Source organism: Corvus hawaiiensis, chromosome 21, assembly GCF_020740725.1.
Source record: "Corvus hawaiiensis isolate bCorHaw1 chromosome 21, bCorHaw1.pri.cur, whole genome shotgun sequence".
In the NCBI taxonomy this organism is placed as follows: domain Eukaryota; kingdom Metazoa; phylum Chordata; class Aves; order Passeriformes; family Corvidae; genus Corvus; species Corvus hawaiiensis.
Window position 1 is genome coordinate 10215697 of NC_063233.1, and position 17644 is coordinate 10233340.

At 49.1% G+C, this 17644-nt stretch overlaps 1 protein-coding gene across 4 annotated transcripts in view; it reads left to right on the forward strand.

Annotated features, from left to right (window-relative positions):
• ZNF618 (zinc finger protein 618) overlaps nucleotides 1-17644 on the forward strand; it is a 132738-nt gene that overhangs the window by 31342 nt on the left and 83752 nt on the right. The gene's annotated exons all lie outside the window — the stretch shown is intronic.

Genomic DNA, 17644 nt, shown 5'->3' on the forward strand with positions numbered 1-17644 from the left:
CTGGCTGCTTGTAAATCAGGGATAGATATTGAATCCTTTCAGGGGCTGCTTTCTCTTGGAAGAAATGAGGATTCTCTCATTACAGTTGGTTTTCAAAATTTATCAGATAGCTGTTTTTTAATCCACTTAGTATGTGTTTACATTGATTTCTGTTTTAGGGCTGTTTGGGGTTTTTTTTCTAATTTATTTTTTTGACTCATCATCTTGTGCAATAGTAAGCCATGCAAAAATCTTAAGTCTCTTATGCTAAAGCAGTTATCTTTCTCAACCAAACCCATAAATCTTATCAGGAAGTAACTCAAAGTCTGTTTAACAAAGCTGGTTTTCTTTCTTCTTTCCCATATAAAGACATCCAGGCTGAATTTCTTGCTGCACCATTTTCCTCCAGGTTTGCATAGGTGTTCACACCTGCAGAAAAATTCATTTGAAACCTTTCCCCACGTTTCTCTGTGTGAGGTGGGTGGTTGTATCTGCCGTGGGCATGGGAGCCAGTGTGTGTGAGGGTCTGTGAATAAGCATTTGTTTTCCATGCACTGGGCTGAAATCCTTTGTTGCCTTTATGGGTAAAATGAAACTTGGTGGTGAATCAGCCCCTTTAAAATCACACAGTGCTGTAGATCTGGAGCCTGCTGCTAGAGATCAGTGATGGTAAGAGCATCAGAAATTTAAAACATCTTTATTTGGATGCTGAAAGCCTCTGTGGTTAATAGAGCTCGGGTATAAGGTTCTTATTAGAGAGAAACCCCTGTAGTTTAGGGGAGAAGCCAGGCCCCAGCTGATCAAATTAAGCAGAAGCATCCTCACGCACGGGATGGGCTCTAATTGCTCACTTCAGAATTTCTCTGCCTCTCTCTGCCTTTCAGCTGAGGACGGCACTGCCACAGTCAGGGCATCGCCTCTGCTGCTGCCAGGTGTCCTCAAGTCTCAGGAGTGGATTCTGGTGATGCTTTAAAGGAGAAGATCATTTACTCCTGGGCTGGAGAGACAGAACCAAAGGGGAATGTGTGGGGCTGCAGAGCAAAAGCAGTGCTTGGATTGAGGAGAGGCACTTCAGGCACCCAGAGGGAGCAAACACAAAATCCTCACTGGGCAAAACCTGGGTGTGGCTCTCCAGGAGCAGCAGGTCAGAGCTCAGATCCCTGTCCAGCAGCACAGTCTGTGTGGGAATTACTGTCGGGCTCCTTGGGACATTGCCAGGGAGATGGGATAGGTGATGAGGAGCTTGGAGAAGGCTTTAAAACCAGGCTTTGAGCGTCTTTTGGATGAATCAGAGGGAGAAATGCAAAAGAATTCAGGAAAAGGAGAGTTGCAACATCAGTGTGGTGCGGTGTGACGCAGGAGAGGAGTGGGGGCCTCTCGTGGGAGGTGCTCAGGAAGGTGCTGGTGCTCAGGGATTCCCAGACTCTGGAAGGAACTCAACACGAGTGAGGAAGGAGCCCAGCAGGGGTCTGAGCTGGCCCATCCCCTCCAGCCGTGATGGAGATCAGTGCAGATGCTGGCACTGGTGCTCTTACCCGAGTCGTGAACAATGCTTTGCCCTATTCAATTTTTACTTTACTAAAATGAATATCATGGACTTCTTAATAGTCATAGGAGCATAAAAACCTCAGTGTATCACAATTCATCATCCTTTAAAAATTGAATTTCTGTTGAATTATGCCTTGCTGCTGTAGTGCTGGGGAAAAGCTCTTATTATTCATAACTATAAATACAGCGATGTCGAGATTTAACTGGTGCCTGAAGGCTTTATGCTGCACTTTCATATTGACAAAGCAAACACTCGTATGGATCGCTTTGAGTTTATGGGGCCGGAGGCAGCCGAGCCCTTCCCCACAGCTGGGAGCAGAATGCAGCAATCCCCCTCTCCAGTCCCCATCTCTCAGCAGGCAGGAGGGGTTCGGGTCACTTTGGCCCCTCAGGAAGGAGATAAAAGAGCACCAAGAAAAGGAAATTAAAGACATGAGTACCCAGTCGGGGGGTGAGGAACGCTCTTGGGCAGGGTGCTGGAGGACACGTTTGAGGAGCAACACCAGCTTGGAGGGAGTGCTTGGGTTTGGAGAGCAGCTTCCATGGGCTGAAGGACAAGGGGAAAGAGGTGGGGAATGAGACAGCTCCTCCAGAAACTGCCTGAGTGACCTGGGCCTGCAACTGGAACTGAATTAAAGAGACTTTATTTGCTTTTTATAGGAAGGTTCTCACATCCTCTTCTTTGTGGGCATTAATGAACACTTTAATGTTCCTCCTTGTCCCAGCTGAACATTTAAACAGACATTGGCTCCATCATGCGATGGCTGATGGGGACAGCCCTGGCTGGGTAGGAGTTTGCTCAAGTTTATTTTTTTGCTTTCTGAGCATCTATTTTGGGCCTGAAACACGGAAAAGTCCCATAATTTGGTGCTCAGCTGAGACTGAACTTGAGGCCTTCACATGGATTTTACTGTAACACAAAAGAGAAGGGAGTTAATCTTTTACAGGAAATAATTAACATATGGAAACAATTCTTAAAAATGGGATTGGGTAAATTTGGTCTCTAGGGACAAGGTGGGAAAGATTCTGACTGGATTTGGAAGGAATTTTTTTGTATGTGGTTATAATTAGAAATTTACACATAGCAAAAGAAGTCTTGCTGTTGGATATTGGTTATCATGGCCCGTAGGTTGTTTGGAGTTTTGTTTGGTTTATGAACTCTTTTCTTAATATAGCTCTTGGGCCTTGCAGAAGTTTGGCAGTGGCATGTTTAACTTTTGACTTAGTTTGGATGTTCAATATTTTTGTTACAAAATAACTCTGATGCATTTTAATTTTTAATTACAAAAAAGAATAATCTTTTGGGAACTGAAATTCCGTATTTGAGAAATTGCAAAGCCTCCATTTTGGGCTTTGTTCCACTGAAAGCGAGACAACAAAATTGCTGATTTCATGGTGATTGTATTTTCTACTGCATTTCAAAACTGATTTCTGCGGAGGCGTGCAGAGTGATGATGGAAAGTTCTCAAAATGAGATACCTGAGTCCAGGGCTGGAGCCTCTGCTCTGGAGCCAGGCTGGGAGAGCTGGGAGTGTTCACCTGGAGAAGGCTCCAGGGAGAGCTCAGAGCTCCTTGCAGGGCCTAAAGGGGCTCCAGGAGAGCTGCAGAGGGACTGGGGACAAGGACACAGAAGGACAGGACACAGGGAATGGCTTCCCACTGCCAGAGGGCAGGGATGGATGGGATACTGGGCAGGAATTGTTCCCTGTGAGGGTGGGCAGGCCCTGGCACAGGGTGCCCAGAGCAGCTGGGGCTGCCCCTGGATCCCTGGCAGTGCCCAAGGCCAGGCTGGACATTGGGGCTTGGAGCAGCCTGGGACAGTGGGAGGTGTCCCTGCCCATGGCAGGGGTGGAATGGGATGATCTTTAATGTCCCTTCCAAACCAAAGCACTCTGGGATTCCGTGATTGTTTTTTTAGTAAAAGACAAGGGGTTTCTGACCTTCCAGTCCTGGAGCTGTGGGTTGCAAATGCCAATGCAGAGGCAGGATGAATTGATCAGTGAATCCCTAACAAAAGGGGAGATGCAGCTTGGTGCTCTGTGAGCTGGGCTGGTGCCCAGGAAACCATGGATGGGGAATGCTCTGGTCCCTGCGGGTGAGCCCAGGGACAGTCACCAGGGTAGGGTGTCGGCTGTGGCAGTGCTCACCTCGTGCCTCCAGCACATCTTTGACACTCAGGAGCAGGCAGTGTTTGTGCTTGGGTTTTTCCATGGGAATGGGCCCTTTATCACTCCATCAGAGCCTCTCTGGGCTGCTGAGCAGTGCAGGTTCCTTAAGGCTGTTCTTTCACCTGATTTTGGCAAGGCAGGTGGGTGCTGGTTAATGATTGCCTGGGACTGCTCCTGGCTGGGCTCAGTAAATGCCTGACTGAGCACGGAGCAGAACCTGGGTGAGGGACCATGTCCTGGGGCTCATCCCAGCACAGGGAGCAGCACTTGGGCAGAACCAGCACCTTGGGTCTGACCCACCTTCCTCCCAAATCCAGCAGAGTGGGCCCTGGTCCTCAGTGCAGACTCACAGAGTCTGAACCTGACAGGAATTGGAGAAATTGGAGAGCTGAGCCTCCAGTGGTGGCAGCTGGGGTGGCACAGCAGCAGGTGGATGGAGGGGAAGGCCTGGATGCTTTAACTGGTAGGATTTCACCAAGGGAAATTTAGGTTGGATTTAGGCTGGATGTTAGGAAAAAGTTTTTTACTGAAAGAGTGATAAAGTTCTGCAGTCATCTGCCCGGGGAGGTGGTGGAGCCACCGTCCCTGGATGTGTTTAAAAAGAGATTGGATGTGGCACTCAGTGCCGTGGTTCAGTTGAGGTGGTGTTAAGGCATGGGTTGGACTGGGTGACCTTGAAGGTCTCTTCCAACCTGGTGATTCTGTGATGTCATTTAAAGCCAGGCTTTGCTCCTTGCACTTGTGCTTCTCGCAAGGGAGAGAAACCCCAGCTCAGACGCCCAGGCCTTCAAGCAGATGTTTTTTTTATTTATTAAATAAATTGGTTGTTGCTAAAAGATGCTTATAATTATTTATTTCTTATATATCTATGTCCTCTTGATGCTCTTGGAGGGTGCAGGGACCTGAGGTGGGGACCCAGAGCAGCTCAGCCACCTTCCCATGCAGGACATTTCGCGTTGCTGGGCTGGCCCCAAGCCCTGGGGCACCCACCCAGCAGTGCCTTCAGGTGACACCCGCAAAGGCCCTTTTGTTTTTATCATTTGCCAACATCCCAGTTATTCCAGCAATGCCTGGCTGCTGCTCCTGGCCGTTCCTGGCTGCCCAGCCGGCTCCATGTCGCGTGGTTTAATGATTGCAGACTTTAGTGCTGGTTAAATAGTGCTCAAAAAGGAAACGGGGGAAAAACCACACTGGGATAATCTAAGAAAAACAAGGATTATAAAAATGGCTCGGAGGTGCTGGCTGCTGGAAGCAAAACCTATTTTGTGGGTTTGTTGCTGCACCTTTGCTTGGAAAAAAAAAAAATCGGAGCAGTTGTTGCACTCGTTTTTTCAGCAGATGGGCTGCTCCATCGGCGGCTCGTTCAGCCTCCTGGAAAGCAATTACTTGGCCCAGTCTTGATTTGCACTTCTATTAGCACGGGCTTAACTATTGCTGCCTTGGGAGGGAGGCTCCATGGATTAGTTCCCCTTGAAAACAAAAAAACCCGAAACAAAATCAAGCCCATGATGCGCCACGGAAATGTTTCTTGGGGAAAAAAAAAAAAAGGAAAAAAATTTGGATGCTGTTTTGGTACCATTTTGATTCAAAATGTTTTGAAAATTGCTGGAAGGTCACCTTAAAATTCAGGTTATTGGTGCCAATGCAAGAGGAAATTTAACATAATATAATGGTGAGTGGTGCTGGCTCCACAGCCTTTTTTACAGCATTGTCTGCCATGGGGAGTTCTCCTTGTGTAGGTCAAGAAACTCACTGATAATGTTTTGTGTTTAATTCTCTCGTCGTAAGGAAGGACACGATCCGTGACACTGGCATTCCTGTGGTGCTGGCAAGGGCTGTTGGAAAAAGATCCACTTTTGGCATGCTCAGGGGTCCCCAAAGCTGGCCTGGACCAGGATGGGGACATGGGCAGGGACGGGGACACGGGCAGGGACGGGGACACGGGCAGGGCCAGGGCCCTCTTCTCCCCCATCAGGCAGAGCAGGATTTCTCCCTCAAGCAGCCCTGCACTTCTGTCTCGGGTGTCAGGCAGGGACCCCGCATGTGGGTGGCTCAATACATGGATATTCCCCGGGGCTGAAGCTCCTGGTCACTTATTTTAGTGTATTTGCTAAAACTTTAATAGGAGCTACCCAAAAAAGCCCTAAAAGGGTTCCTAAGTGTTTTCTTTAACTTTTTTTTTTTTTTTTTTTTTGAGTGCAAGTCTTTATGAGCTTGAGGTATTAAAAGCTTTCCCAAAATTCAAATGTGCTGGCCCTGGGATGGGATTTGGGCAGCACCTGCGTGGTGGCTGCCTGGGAGTGGAGCCTGCTGGGGCGTGGGTTTGACTGGGGCTGCGTGTTAAAATTCTTCCCAACTTCCTCATTGCCCCAAAGCCTTTGCTTTCTATCCAGTGCTGAGGAGGACATGGCTTAGTGATGCTTTATATTTATTTCCTGGCTCAGTTTGAAAAGCAAATGAGTGGGAGTTGCTGTGACTCCACAAGGCCACCAGGCATGGGATATGGCCATGATTCATTGATGTTGTTTCTTCTTCATTTCATCAAAAAAGGATAAAAATTTCTATGAACAGCAGCGTAAAGGCCCATTTGGAGTTGGTTTGTGCCATCCTCAGCACCTCAGCTGGGGTTAACCACTCACCTGTGCAGCCTCAGTTTGGCTCTGGCTGCGTGTGCCGGGCTGGAGATGGGTGCAGGGGTCTGGCCCCATGCTGGGAGCTGCTCTGGCACTGGGTGCCCACTCTGGGGGCTGGGTGCTGCTCCAGTGCTCAGGGATCCTGCCCCAGCTCTGGGTTCCTGCTCCAGTGCTCAGGGATTTTCCAGCTCTGGGTTCCTGCCCCAGCTCTGCGTTCCCATCCCAGCTCTGCGTTCCTGCCCCAACTCTGGGTTCCCATTCCAGCTCTGGGTTCCTGTTCCAGCTCTGGGTTCCTGCCCCAGCTCTGCGTTCCCATTCCAGCTCTGGGTTCCTGCCCCAACTCTGGGTTCCTGTTCCAGCTCTGGGTTCCTTCCCCAGCTCTGGGTTCCTTCCCCAGCTCTGGGTTCCTGTTCCAGCTCTGGGTTCCTTCCCCAGCTCTGGGTTCCTGCCCCAGCTCTGGGTTCCTGCCCCAGCTCTGGGTTCCTGTTCCAGCTCTGGGTTCCTGCCCCAGCTCTGGGTTCCTTCCCCAGCTCTGGGTTCCTTCCCCAGCTCTGGGTTCCTGTTCCAGCTCTGGGTTCCTTCCCCAGCTCTGGGTTCCTTCCCCAGCTCTGGGTTCCTGCCCCAGCTCTGGATTCCTGTTCCAGCTCTGGGTTCCTGCCCCGGCTCTGGGTTCCTGCCCCAGCTCTGGGTTCCTGCCCCGGCTCTGGGTTCCTGTTCCAGCTCTGGGTTCCTGCCCCAGCTCTGGGTTCCTGCCCCAGCTCTGGGTTCCTGCTCGGGGAGGCTGCAGAGGGCCCCGGGCTGCCTGTGGTGGGAGGCCCCGCTGTATTTTTGTGTATAATTCACCTCGCGGTGCGTTCCCGCCCCGGAGCAGGGCAGGAGCTCACAGCCATTTTGCTCGTCATTAATAGCGTGACCTAATCTCCCAACAAGAGTTTTCCTGTGATATTCCTGTAAAACAAAGCAAAACAGAACAGCCTTTCTTCCTTCAGTATCTCCATTGCACCACCCCCTCCCAAACAAACACAAAAAATCCTGATTCCTCCTCTCCTCTGACGAACAATGACTCATTCAGATTTTTTTTTCCTATTTTTTTTTACTGTTTTTTAAATTTATTTTCATTTTGGCCTGTGCCTCTGTGGGGCGGAGCTGGCAGTGGCACCACCGGTGAGGATTGCCCAACTCCAACCAGCCCCTGCCTCCGACTCTTTCTAACTCTGCCAAAACTTTTTTAAGTGTTTGGACTGAAATTTTCCAAGCCAGGTGTCTGCCTAAGGGGGAAATTTGTTTGGAGAAGCCACAGCAAAAACTCCCACTGCCCTGGCTGATGAAGGGAAGGAGGGTTTGCCCATGGTGAGCCCAAAAATTGATGGGGATGGGGAGGAACCCGGCTTTTCTGAGCCCTTAGAGGGGATTTTCTACCTCCTAATCTAAAGATTTTCCTGATCTTTAGGAACTGTTGTGAGTTTAAGTCCTTCCCTCCTAAATGTGCTTAAATGTCCCATGGGTTTGGGGCTGGCACCATCACCGAGCCCTTTGCTTCAGGGAAGGAGGAAAACCCCAGCTGGGTGTCAAACGGGAAACTGAGAGAACTTTTTATATTTCAGGGATGTGGCACTGAGGAAAAATGCCCTGATCCAGCTGAGTTATTCACCTCGGGAAGGACCTGAGGTGTGAATGCTCAGCTGAGCCTCAGGAGGTGTTGGCTGAGGGGCTGAGCAGAGCATCCCTGCCCAAACCCAGGGAGGAAGGGAAGTACAAATATGGGAGGGGAAAAAACCCAACCAGAAACAAACAGAAAATAATAATAATTTCTAGAAAATATTCTAAAAATTCTGATTCTAAGTGGAAAAAGTCTGGGGGCCTGACGGAGCCCAGTCAAGTCAGTCTGGCTGCTGGAAATTTTATTTCTTTTCCCCCTTATTTTAATTTTTATCTAAATCAGATGGAATGCTGGAAGTATTGAGGGTCCTCTGGAAGGAGTGATGAGTGTTCACCACCTCAGGGGTGTGTCAGAGCAGGGGCAGGCTGGTGGCACCTCAGGTTGGTGGCATGTCACACAGGGTACATTCCACCCAAATTTTTGGGCAGTTTCTGACCTTCTGATTTTGCAGCAGTGTTATTTTTTCAGTGTGGTTTTAATGTGAGCTGTGCATAAGGTTCTGTTTCCAGGAAGGGCTTTTAATCCTGGAATTATCTGGTGGTGCTGACCATGGTCCCTCAGACTCCCTGGGATTTATGAGCTCTCGGTTGACACTCCCCCTTGTTTACTTTCTCTCACTTTATCTGCTAATTTCCAGATTCTTTCACGTTTTTCCTTTCAACCTAATGCCTTAATTCTGGTGCTTTATTAATCTATCTAATTATGTTGAGTTCAAGTTGTTTGAAATCCACTTATGCTGGTATAGGAAGTACTTACTGTATTAATCAAACGATCCAAGGTGGCTTCTCCTCTGAAGTCCTTAATTTGTGCTATACATATTCCTGCTAATAACATCCAACTTTGTAACAATGCACATTTCCTCTATGTTTCCAAGGAGACCCTGAAATACATTTGTTCTCTGATTTTTTTCAAGTACACCAATAATTTATCTGGGATTGTGAGATGTTCCCTTGTGTGGACACACCAAACACCAGCAGCCTCCAAAATCCCAGCAATGGTCTCTGTGCAGGGTTGGCAAAGGGCTGGAGGGAAGCAGCTGCTTATCCTAGGACCTTGTTCTCTTAAAGATTTCAAATATATGTATTTAATATCAATATTTCTATTATCTGTGTTATATATAATATATTTGAAATAGCACACTGGATTAATATTTGTATAATATAATAAATACAGAAAAAGTTTTCTTGGAGATTTCAAAATTTTATTTAAATCAGCTTTTAGGAGGCAGGTAAAGGAGAGGACCCTGGGAGGGCTCTGGTTTTGAGGGGGAAGCATCTCTTTTGTGATGAGCATTTCGTTTCTCCTCTCGGAGAAACAGGACCCTGGTGGTGCTGGGTTTTGCTCCGTGGGTGTCTCTGGGCAAACGCTGTGGATGAAGCTTTGCTCCATTTCTGCAGGAGCAGAACAGTGTTTCCCACCTGTATTTATTGGGTTTTTGTGTTTTCCCTTGCTGGCTCATACAGGAAACCTTGTAAAGGGGTGAGAGTGGGGGTTTCCCCCAAATTTTATGTCATGGCACACCCCAGCTCTGTGGTGAGCACTGGGCAAGGGGAAGGTCATCAAAAACCTGCAGAAGCCAAGTTTGTGAGTGACACTGGAGGTTCCGAGGGTGGGATGTAGCTCTGGTTGGAGCTGTACCTGCTACACAGCAGCAGAACCAGGGAAGGGAAAGTGGCATTGAGTTAATTCGAGGTCTGACAAGCCCTGGTGCTGCTGAGGTTAAATCTCTGAGGTTCAGGTAGAGGAGAGCAAAGGTGCTCAAGGAGCGGCACCTCACTTGCTGGGATATCAGAGACAGCACCGGCCACGGGGACTCTCTGGGAAAATGGGAGAAGTTGTGGGAATTGGAGGCATTTAGGGCACTGAACAGACTTTGGCTGATGCCTTCAGTCTCTCCACATCCAGAGCCACGCGGTGCCGTTGGGAACAGCAGGGAGGTGGTGAGAACACTGACAGCATGGGGCTGGCACTCCAGCCTCTGCAAGTGCCCTGCTCTGCCCTGTCTGCTCTGCAGGCTTTGCCCTGTGCTTGTTTTCTGGCATAAAAGTCGTTGTTTCTGAGCAATCCAGAATCCAGGAGCCGCGGCACGGGGCTGGCTCGCAGGGAGGATGAGCATCCCTGGGCCTCAGCATACGGACACCAGTGGCTTTTCCAGGCAGCAGCTCCCAGGATAAGGATTGGGCACCAAATGTTTTCTGCCCTCCTGTGCTCCTCTGCCTGGGGAATGGTTGGTTGGCTGCTGGGTGATTTGGGAGCAGGAGTTCTCCCAGCTGGACTGGTCCTTCAGTGTCAGGCATGTTCCAGATGCCAGCCCCTATCCTGGCCTTAAGTGTGTCACTCCAGGAATAGCATGAAGGTTTCAAACTGAAGGAGGGGTACTTTTTTTTTGTGTGGTGGTTAATGATTAATTAGGTCAAATTCTCCAAAATTAGACTGCTGGAGAAGGAATGGGCCAACAATTTGCATTTTGACAAAACCTTATGACAGAAACCGATGGGGGCTGGCTCCACCTCCTCCCCCCTCATGCTCCATCCCATGCCCCAAACTCACTTTTCCCCAGAAGAGGTTCATTTTAAAAACTATATCCATTAATATCCCAATTTCCTTTTTCCCCCCCTTTTCAAGTCTTGCATTAAACCCCTGTAGATTCTGCTTTAAGTAGGCAATTAAGCTAACAACATAATTATATCCCTTAATGCTCATTTTAACCGGTTTAGAGAAGAAACAAAAGGGGAAAGGAGCTTCAAATATATGGAAATAAAAGCTCTGTTGTAAAGATATTTTTGATACTCGTGATAATTTGTGCAGAGCGCAGAGTTGGCCCATTAGAGGCTGTGGGGAAGCCTGGAGGTCACATTTAAGAGCCTCGCGGGCGCTGTGGGGTTTTACCTTCTGAATGGCCTTTTTCTGAACCCTACAAATTTCGGGGCATCCCAGGAGACTCCCGAGTGTGTCCACTTCATATTGCAGCGCAGTGGCTGCGTGGCTGCGGCCCGATAGGCTTTTCTCTCTTTTATTACCTCTGCAATTACTCACCAGAGACCAATCGCGGGGCTGTGCGCTGCTGCTCCCGCGCGTGCGAGCGGAACAGCGAGCGCTGGGAAGGAGCATGGATGGGGAATTACTGCAGTGAGGCTGTGCCAGGGCTGGGAGGCTCCTGTGCTGCCCAGGCACAGCCCAAGGGTGGCCGTGCCCTCGTGGCAGCGAGCAGGAAAATGGCTCTGGGGCTGGAAAACTGTGGGGATGGAGAACTGCTGTGGGGATGGAGAACTGCTGTGGGGATGGAAAACTGTGGGGATGGAGAACTGCTGTGGGGATGGAGAACTGCTGTGGGGCTGGAGAACTGCTGTGGTTTTGTGCAGAGCACACAGCATCCACAAAAATCTGTCTGCGAGGCACAAAGTTTTGTGAAGCCCCTCGGAGCCTGGAGCCAAGGAGCTGCTTTGGCATCTTGCTGGGGAAGCCAAGTGCTTGGCTGGAGCCTGGTGTTCTGAGGTGAACTGGTGAGAGGCTGAGGGTGCAGCACAGGCCCAGAGAACTGGACTCTGCTGTCCTTTGTGGAATGGAATGGAATGGAATGGAATAGAATAGAATAGAATAGAATAGAATAGAATAGAATAGAATAGAATAGAATAGAATGGAATAGTTTGGGAAGGGACCTTTAAAGCCCATCTCGTTCCAACCCCCCTAAAGTGAGCAGGGACACCTTCCACTATCCCAGGCTGCTCCCAGCCCTGTCCAACCTGGCCTTGGGCACTGCCAGGGATCCAGGGGCAGCCACAGCTTCTCTGGGCACCCTGTGCCAGTGTTTTATCACCCTCATTGTAAAAAACATCTCCCTTGTATCTAATCTGAATCACCACTCTTTTAGTTTAAAACAATCTCCCCTTGTCCTGGGGAAAATAAAGCACCCAAGGTGCAAAGGTCTGTAAGAAGTGCAGGTGAGCATCAGTTTTTTTCTGATGGAAGATTCCACATTCTGTGGAATGTGGTACAGATTTATCTTTTGCCAGCCCAGCATCACCTGCAGTTGGTGCCCCCAGGGCCCTGGAGCAGGCTGGTGTCCAGAGGCTCTCTGGGTGCATCTGGAGGAGGAAACAGCCCTTGGTCTGGTGTTTGTTCATCCAAAGGATCACAGATCCGTGGGTTCAATGCTCCTTTCTCAACTTGGAAACCCAACCAGCCCTGTCCAGCTCTGGCAGCAGCAGCCTGTGCTGCCTAACCCCAGATTCCACTTGGGAATTGGGTGTAAATAGTGGGCTTGGGGACTCCTCTCTCATCCTTCCACATGACCCTGGGCTGCACCAGAATTTTGGGTAGTCAACTGCACTTTCTGGCTTTTCTTCCTCAGGGTTTGCAGCAGCTGCTGGCCCCTCAGATGGGCAGAGGGCGCATGGTGCTGCCTGCAAAATTCAACCCAAAAAGGATCCTGTAAGAACATTTGTACCTTTTTTGTGTCACATTGGAGGTTTTCCAAGACAAATCCGTCCACTCTGCAGGGCTGTGCAAATAATTGATATTCTTGGTTTTCTTGAAGCTCTGAAAAATTGAAAAATTCCTTTTCAGGCTGAGCCAGAAGAAAAATAGATTGATTTGAATTTTTGTTGTTGCCCAGGAAATAAGGAATATCTTTTTGGGTTGCACAGGCTCAAGTCAAACAGAATCTGAGGCTTATAAGTGCTTCGTTTAGATTTTGAGCACATCTTACAGTTCTTGCTTTAAAAAATAAATCAGATGCATTTTGCCTGTATGAATCAGAAAATTTTCAATGTCAGGGACTGTGTCACTTCCAGTTTTTGAAAATGAGTGTCACACTCTGCTGAGTGAGTGGTGCAGCAGAAATGGCACCAATCCATGCCATGGTCTTGCTGTAGCTCCACTTTGGGCTGGAAAGAATTTCCCTGCAGCTCTGGGCCCTCATTTGTTTCAGCTCCAGGAACGATGGGGAGTTGAAGGTCACCCTGGTTGGTCCTGGTGATGTTTGTCCCCCACAAACTGCTTGAAAAACCATTCCTTTCGCTCAAACAGTTGCTCAAAGATGGAGATTTGGGAGTGAGAAAGTGCAGGCCGATGGTCCCTGGTGATGTCCTGCTCTTCTTTCCAGCGCCGTGCCCGGCTGAGGGCTCTGGGGGAGGGCTGAGGGTCCCCTCCCTCTGCCCTGGGCAGTGCTTGGGTTGTCTGGGCAGGGGGAGGTGATGCTGCAGCTTTCACAGCTCCAATGGGCCAGGAAACGCTGTTTTCCCTCTGACTTTCCAAACCACCATCGTTCTTGGGAAGCCAGCAAAGCCACCCCCCTTGGGGACGCCAGCTTGGCCTTTCTGGGGTTTTTGGTCTTTTCTATTTAGATTTCTTTTTTTTTTTTTTTTACTTTTTTTAAATCTTGGAGGTTTGTTTGTTTATTTGTTGATTTAGATCTGCTGAAGTCGATCTGGTGATATTTATAGGACTTGTGGTTGGCTGATGGGAGTTATTTTGCAAGCAGAATTTCTAAGAATTCTCCTTTCAGCCTGCTTTTTCTCCAACTTCATTTCCTCCCCTTCCCTCTCTTTTTTCTCATTTTACTATTTTTTCCTTGCTTTTTTCTTATTTTTTTGGTTTTTGAGGGAGCCAGGCAGACTAAACTCCTTCTGAATTTCCCCCTGTAATTACTGCTCTTTTTTAAGTTTGAAGAAATTACCCAGCTTTGTGTGCCTTCCCCCTTTCTTACTTTTAGACCGTTGTGGTTTGACTTTTTTTTTTTTTTCCTTTCCAAAGTAAAATTACCACCGTTTCATGCTATTTAAACAAGCCAGTCATACAAAACTGGGAGAGAAGGTGAAGTCCCACAATTACCCTCCCAATGGAGAATGTTTTAGTTTCAACCTCACGGCCTGTCTATAAATGCTACATGGGATTTTTTTTAATAAGAATAAAATTTATATTTTACAAGGATGAAATTTATATTTTGCAAATACAAAGCCTTTCCCACGAGCGCTGGGAGGAGATCTTGTGTGCCAGCCTTGGAGGGGATCCTTGGCTGAGGCCAGACCTCCTCATGGTGCTGTTCTTACCCCGTCTCACCGCAATATTTATCAAATTATGCATTTTTTCCCCCTGTTCTAGATCTAATTTTCTGCCTTGAGTTCTATTTTTCAAGTGTTTAAATTTTTATTGCTGATCTCAGATTGAAGCTGAACACTTGCAGCACGTCACATCTCTGCAGTGCTCTTTGTTATGGAGGGACCCAAAGCGTTCTTCAAAATTTCTCAAAAATGAGATAAAACCAACCCCAAAATGTACAATTCTGCCCAGGGATCCCATGACTCCCAGTGACACCCAAATGCTGAGCTGTGAGCTGGAGCAGCTCCCTGGGGGACACTCCACAGCCTCTGCAGCTTTGAAAGGCAAAGGTTCTGCCTTATCCAAGCTGCTTCCAAGAAGTGCTTCAGCATCAGCATCTTCCAACCTCCTGCAGGGCCATCTCCCCCTGTCCCAGGCTGCTCCAAGCCCCAATGTCCAACCTGGCCTTGGGCACTGCCAGGGATCCAGGGGCAGCCCCAGCTGCTCTGGGCACCCTGTGCCAGGGCCTGCCCACCCTCCCAGGGAACAATTCCTTCCCAATCTCCCATCCAGCCCTGCCCTCTGGCACTGGGAAGCCATTCCCTGTGTCCTGTCCCTCCATGCCTTGTCCCCAGTCCCTCTGCAGCTCTCCTGGAGCCCCTTTAGGCCCTGGAAAGGTCTCTTAAGATCCGTCTGGCATTGTCTCTTCTCCAGGTGAGTACGCCCAGCTCTCCCAGCCTGGCTCCAGAGCAGAGGCTCCAGCTCTTGGAGCAGCTCCGTGCCCTCCCCTGGACTGGCTGCAGCAGCTCCAGGACTTCCCTGTGCTGGGACCCCAGAGCTGCACACAGTGCTCCAGGCGGGGTCTCAGCAGGTGGAATGAAAGAGGAGAATCCCTGCCTTGCCCAGGTTGCTTGGATGAGCCCAGGACACCAGAGCCTGGGCCTGTGCTCCCAGCCCGCTCCGCTCGGGATGTGGCTCCCCCAAAACCCAACCTCCAGGTCTTTCCCACCCATCCCATCAACCTGGAGCTGGGAGAGGCTGGAGCTGCTCAGGGGGAAGGTTTCTGGCAGTCCCTGCGTGCAGTGGGGCCGTCACAGCCCCGTCAGATGTTCCAGGCAGAGGCAGGAGGTGCCGAACTCCCAAACAGAACGTGTTGAACGCCACTGGGATTCCCTGGATAAATAACTCCTATTTTAATTTTTTTTTTTCCCCATGTGCACTCATAGCTTGTTAGAGATGTTTGTTTTATCAACTTGGAAAAGTGCCTGTAATAGGATTTTTTAAAAAATTGATTTCCTGAGAGTTTCCTGCGAAATTGGAAGCCTGGAAACACGAGTGGATTTCTGAAATGCTATCGCAGGGCTCCTTTGCCCCTTTTTTCTCCCCCCAAGTAAAAAATAACAGTACCTTCCTCCCCCCCAAGGTTTCATTCCATATACATTTATTCTTTAAAAATATTTCCAGCTGTTTCTTTTGCTGGGAAACTCATACCATCTGTAAACAACTGCTCCATGCACATAATTCTGTTGTTTTGCCCGGTCACTCTTATTTTCCAGCTTTTATAATATGAGAGTTCAGAGTAATCAGTAATGCCTTTTCTCCTCTTCACCCTCAATTTGATTATTTTTCTCATAAAGAACAGAGTAAGGAGAGCACTGAGCAACAGGAGATGGAAAAAATATTTTGATTACTTTTCAGTTGCTTATAATCAAGGAGTAACTCTTTAAATCCAGACCAATTTGCTGCATTGATTTATTCATAATTTTAATTTCATGACTGTTTCAGGGAAAAACAAAAATACACGAGGTTGAAGCTTTTTAATACGGGTTTGAACATTTGTAGTTTTAGGTTAAAATTTATTTAATGTTCCTGTTCTTCGGTTACTTCTCTGGCACGTGCTGCTTGAATCTCCCTGGGCTGCCAGGGGAGAAAAATTGAAATTCAAAGCACAAATTCTGCCAGTACTTTCAGCAAGTTCATAAAATTACTCATATAAATATTGCCTTGACTCAGAGGCAACTGCTCACAGCCCTTAAACCTGTCTGGGACTGCCTGGAGTGTGGGAGCTGGGAATGGGTGACAGGGACACCTGGGTCCTTCGGGGCAGGATTGTGCCGTTTCCTGGGGCTCAGCACCCGCCCAGGCCGGGGGCGTCGTGGTGAGCTCCCATTTCCTCCTTGAAAATATTTTTATTATTATTATTTTGGTTGTTTCTTGAGGGGAAGCTGCAGCTGAGGAAATTGGCAGCGCATTCCTCCGGCCCAGGAAGTGACTCGTTCCGAGTGGAGAATTCATCCCTTTTGGAGGCTGCCCTGGTGGATAGGCAGAGGATGAGGAGAGGATGAGCCACAACAGCCTAAAGCACTGGAGATCTTTGTCCTTCATGCAGGGGGTGCCCTGGCTCTGGGAACCAGAGGAAACGGCCTCAAGTTGTGCCAGAGAAGGTGTGGGTTGGATATTAGGACAAATTTCTTCATGAAAAGGGTGGTCAGGCATTGGCACAGCTGCCCAGGGCAGGGGTGGAATCACCATCCCTGGAAATGTTCCCGTGTGGATGTGGCACTTGGGGACGGGGGTCAGTGGTGGCCTTGGCAGTGCTGGGGGAAGGTTGGACTCGATGATCTCAGAGGGCTTTCCCAACCTCAGTGATTCCGTGGTTCTGGGGAGCGCAGCTCTGCTCGGATCGCCCGTGGGCTCTGCATTGCTTCCTTCTCTTTATCCCCTTCAGGGGATGGTGCTGAGCCTGGAGAGTGACGGGGACAGCACGGGGCTGACTCGGGGCACTGCGGTGCCCCCGAAATCCAGGCCTTGGGGTTCCTCAGCATCCGCTGTGCTGGCAGGAGGAAGCAAAAACCCAAATTAAAAAGGGGCACGGGCACATTTATGGGTCCTTGTGCTCTGCAGATGTTTTGGTGTGATGTGGAGCTGCTCTGCTGTTTTCCCCCTCCTAGTTAATAAAAATTAAATAGGAAACTGCCAGTGTCTTGCCCTTTGTTTAAAGAAAAGAAAAAAGGAAAAAAAAAAAAAAAGCACTTCCTGCATTTTCTGTGGCTCTGAAGTTAATAACCCCAGACAGCGCAGGTAGCAGGCCTGCAGTTGTTTTTATGGCACATTCCTGTGTCAGACCTGTTTTCAGTTGCTTCTCCCTTTGCCAAATTTTAATTATTTGGGGTGAAATTTTCCATGCTGGGTGCTGCTGGCTCCTTCTGAAACCGAACGTGTGGTTTGTGTTTGGACAAAAATTATTCTGCTGTCTCTGGGGAGGTGTTTGGGGGGAGTAGGGTGGGGGGCTGGGGTTCTTTTCCTTTTTTTCCCTCAGGTAAACAAACAACTCAGCCCTTTTACCTCTGGAGGGGGAAGGTGCTGTGGGAGAGGGGCTGGGGCGAGCGGGGTCTGCTCCTCCTGCACCCCCCAGGCAGAATTAGGGCCCTCTCCCTTTGGGATGGGGTTCAGAGGCAGATCACAGGGGGTGACTGTGCATGAGCAAATCAAGGAATGGATTTAACCCCTTTTCCCCCTGGGGAGGGCTGTGGCAGTGCTTTGGGGGTCCCAGTGCCCCCATCCCGTCCATGGGAGCTGATCCCAGCGGGGCATCAGTGGATGCAAATCCAAGCGAT